Raw genomic sequence first — 4,376 nt, forward strand, 5'->3', positions numbered from 1 at the left:
TTCTCTTTTTCTCTTATTATCCCCATCTTATTCTTGATTTTCTTCTTCTCAAGCTCTATTTTTTATTTGTGGCTTTTTTGGAAAAATCCATGCGATTTGTGGGCGTTAGTCAATGACGATCTTTCTGAGGCCACCTCTAGGGAGACGGATCTTGGCTTATCTTATTACATGAGACTCAGAGATGGAGTCTGAAGCAGGCCGCCACCGCTCGACGTTGTATGTTATATGAATCCTCATAAGAAGAGGAGGAAGACATTAGGAAGAATAAGGAGGAAGAGAGCTCCTCTTGAGGCAGGAGCCCAAAGCAACTGGTGAAAAAGAGAAGGCGATTGGTTTTGCTGTGGGGGATTGGGACCCCTCTTTCCTTAAAATTTTTTATGTTCGTTGTTTGATGGACCAATATAGGTTCCCTCTGAGCTATACTATTTATGTTCATTCCCCTGATAACCAATCAGAACCCACTGCCCCCACCCTCTAACTGTTTGTGCCCTCTCTTGCCTTGCTTGTGGCTATAGAGGAGGATGCCTCAGAAGAGGAACCCTGATCACCAGTCCCTGCCCCTGGCAATGTCCTTTCCCGTTCAGAGGAGTCAGTAGCTGAGGAAACCACCCCTCCAAAGCAAGAGCTAGCCAGGACCTAAGAGAAGTCCCCATATGTGGAGTAAGAAAAATGATGTATCCCTCTTTCCCCCTGCATTTAAAGTTTTTTTTTTCTTTTGTTATTTCCCCACCCTGGCTAGGGATGAGATAATTTTACTTTACCTATTTTTAAGATACTCTTCTGCCCTCCGCTGTTGGTTTGTAGGGAGATTTATATGCATTCTACTTTACTTTCAGATAATTATTCTGAAGGCTTGTCGTCTACTTGGTTTGTTATAATTGTGAGCAGGGTTTACCGTCTTCATCTTATTTTATGGTGTGCTTGTTTTTTCTTCTTGCTTATTATTGCCTATCCTATTAGGGGATGACAGTTTATGGCAAATGAGATAGAGTTACTCTTTCCTATGTATTTTTTTCCATCTGAAGCATAGTTGTCCTTAAGTAAGGATGTTTGAGAGGAAGAAAGAATGCGGATGTTTGTTTGAGAAAAGAGCTTTAATATGATAATCATGTCTGTTTATATCCATGGGTTTTTGAGAGATAATGTGCCTGCTTTCTAGTAAAGCTTATTTTTCAAGTGACACTTGTAAGGCAATAAACCCTCAATTTGCTAGTATGTAGTAAGATTTTTTTTATTCTAAGTAGAGAATATTATGGAAACTACTTGTCTGGATGGTTAAAGTTTTCTTGGGGGATTACTTGTTTGTAGGGCATTACTTGTTTAGGAAGGAACCTTTGTTTGAGAGATGTTGGTTTAGGGGGATGCCTGCCTAGATGGTAGGGTTGAGAAGCATGAGAAGGATGTTTGCTAAAATTCAAACTTAAAATCTCCTGAGGTTATGTATATTCCACGGTTATTTTAGGGGGTGTCTCTTAGGGTCTTCTAGTGCATAGGCATGTCCCATTATCCCTGTGATTTTGTATGGTCCTTCCCATTTGAGATCTAATTTACTTACTAGCTTCAGAGCATCCACCCTTCGTAACACCAAATCCTTCACAAGGCAGATCCTTCCAAAAGGCACAATTCCTAAAATAGAGGGAGTGATATCATGCCTCGGGGATGTACCCCCTCTACCGCGAAATCATATAAACAAGTATCCACTATTTCCAAGGAGTTATCCCCTAATTGTATTTGATCGCATGCCTGCCAAATAAAATATCAGCAGAACTGCTTGAATTCGTGAAGATTGGATTTATTTTGTAATTGGCTAAAGTAGTTGTAATGAACAGTGCAATATTGTGAGGGATAGAAACCCAGTTTTTTCAATGTGCCCGAATTGGATTATGGGGGTCCTCCACTGCCTCCATGTCTAGTATTTCATTTATGGTGCATTTCTCTATTTCTCTGATTTGCGCTTTCCTGGCTCTATGTGAATTTCCTCCCATGGGTCCTCTAGAATCATGCGTATTACTCTTTTTCGAGGGTGGTTAGGGCCTTTAGGGTGTTTGTTCCTTGAGGGTTTATGAGTTCCTTTTGTAGAGGATCTAGACTAGGTTCCTAAGGGGGTTTTCCCTTCTGGTAAGGGCCTATACCTTGAACCTATTCTCGACACACTAATTCTTGCAAGTATCCTTTGTACGAGTTGCTCTATCTTATTTTTTTAAAAATCAGCATTCTTTCATAGTATGCTGAACGGGACCGTCTCTAGCCGTTCTGGGATAGGCAAGTAGACATTTACCTTCACGGTCATGAGCTCTTGAGTGATGGGGGCGTTCAAAGGGGTGTACACTGGATTCCCTCTCTGGAATGGTGACTGCTTGTCTCGGAATTTTGATCTTAATTCCTTGGAAGGGCATCATCCTTAAACTATTTCCTTTTCTCACCGCGTCCCTCTCTCTTTGAAGCCTGAGCATCTTCCATGTTGATGTATGTAGTAGCCCAATCCAAGAGTTTGTTAAATCTAGAGGCAGGCTTCTTGGCCAAGTATTTGAAAAGTTTTCGTCCGGGAGTCCTTGATAGAAGGTGTTAGTCTTGACTTCTTGGGTAGCATTGGGCACTTCCAAAGCTGCAGTATTAAATCGGTGAATTTAATCCTTTAGGGACTCCTTGTCCTTTTGACGGATTGAGAAGAGGTTGTGTTCTATCTTTCGGTGTTTCCTGCTACTAGTGAACTGATGTAGGAACAATGATCAAATTCTTGAAAGCTTCCAATTTTCGCACAAGCAAATTGGTTAAACCATTGCTGAGTTGGCCTTGCAAAAGTAGTGATGAAAACTCGACGTTGGATTCCATCAGTATATCTGTGTAAGAGGGTTGCATTCTCAAAACGAGACAAATGTTCCTATGAATCCGTAGTATCATCATACTCTATGATGGAAGGAGTTCGGCAACTCAAGGGGAGTTCATCCATCATGACCCCCTCAATGAAGAGAACCCCACGATGCTCCTCCAAGGGCGCTCCCATGACTTGATGTTGGATGTCCTGCAATCTCTTTTGCAAACACTCTAGACGGGTTATCCATTGAGGTGGAATCCTATCTGGGATGTGTGGGAGTCAATCCGGCCCCCCTGGGGGGCCACTAATCTTCGAGCTTGGGGGGTTTCCTCCTCAACGATCGTTTGGGCCTCCATATGGATTACTGCAGATACGCGCGTTACAACCATCAACTGCTCCCAAACTAATGATGTAATCATCTGTCGTATGGCTCCTATCAATCTAGGAGATAGCCTCCTTGAGGAGGTGTTTGATGAAATGCTATTCTGCAGGGGTATTCGCTGAGGGATCAGAAGATCTGGACGGTCCTGCAACTATTAGGCATCCGATAGGGGTTAGGGAGGCGTCCCCCACTACCTAGAGAGCTTAAGTGCTCTCGGTGGCCTTCATAGCCTTTTGTTTGTTGAGATTGTTGCTTGGAACTTCCATTGATCCTCATGTCTTAGTTCGGTGTTCCCATAGACAACGTCAATTGATGCGTGCAAAAATTGCATAGGATAACTCTTTAATGGACTTGAGTTCCTTAGTGGATTAAAGTCTCTTGCAAACCTTTGGGATGGGACCTGCAAAAATAATGTTTACACTTTGACGCCCAAGTCGGTATCCAGTATTGAAATGATAATACTGAAAGACAAGAATATAATCAAATTATAATGAAGTATATGAAAGATCGTGAATGAGAATGAAAGTGTATGATATTGCTTGAGAATATTTGAAAAGTCGGTATCCACTGGGATTATGCTCATAGTTGTTTGCCAAGGTGGATTAAACTCTGCGAGCTTCCATTGATCAAGTCTTTCTCTTGGCTTTTGCTTTCTTGGGCTATGGCTAGGGGAAGGCGTGTGAGGCTCCTTCTATCTTTTTTCCTTGGTTGAGATTTTTGGGGTTGGTCATCGAGTTGAGAGGTTGTCCTAGCTTTGGTCCTTGTATTTATGACTATATCAAATAAAAATATAAATTTATGTGTCCAAATAAGTAATTTTGTGATTAATTTTTATAATATCAATTGTTAATTACTTACATAGTTGAATCAAAATAGAATTTTAATAAAAACAAATGAATAAGAAAAAAAAAGTTTTATTCACAACTAATAGATAATTAAACAAATTAGTCAAAAATCATAATACTAACTAGGAAAAATATATAAGCTATATAATTATGAGAAGATGCAATTTAGAAACTTAAAAAGCATCTTTTTGAAAGAAGCGATAGCAATATGTGGGACAATCCTATTATTTTTATTATTTATTCCTGTAATGTGATAATTAAGATAAAATAATATTTATTGAGAATGTAAGAGCCGTACTGAAAGCAAATATTAAACTAAAATTTAAAAGCACCA

The sequence above is a fragment of the Sesamum indicum genome, linkage group LG1 (genome assembly GCF_000512975.1).
Source record: "Sesamum indicum cultivar Zhongzhi No. 13 linkage group LG1, S_indicum_v1.0, whole genome shotgun sequence".
Classification (NCBI taxonomy): Eukaryota; Viridiplantae; Streptophyta; class Magnoliopsida; order Lamiales; family Pedaliaceae; genus Sesamum; species Sesamum indicum.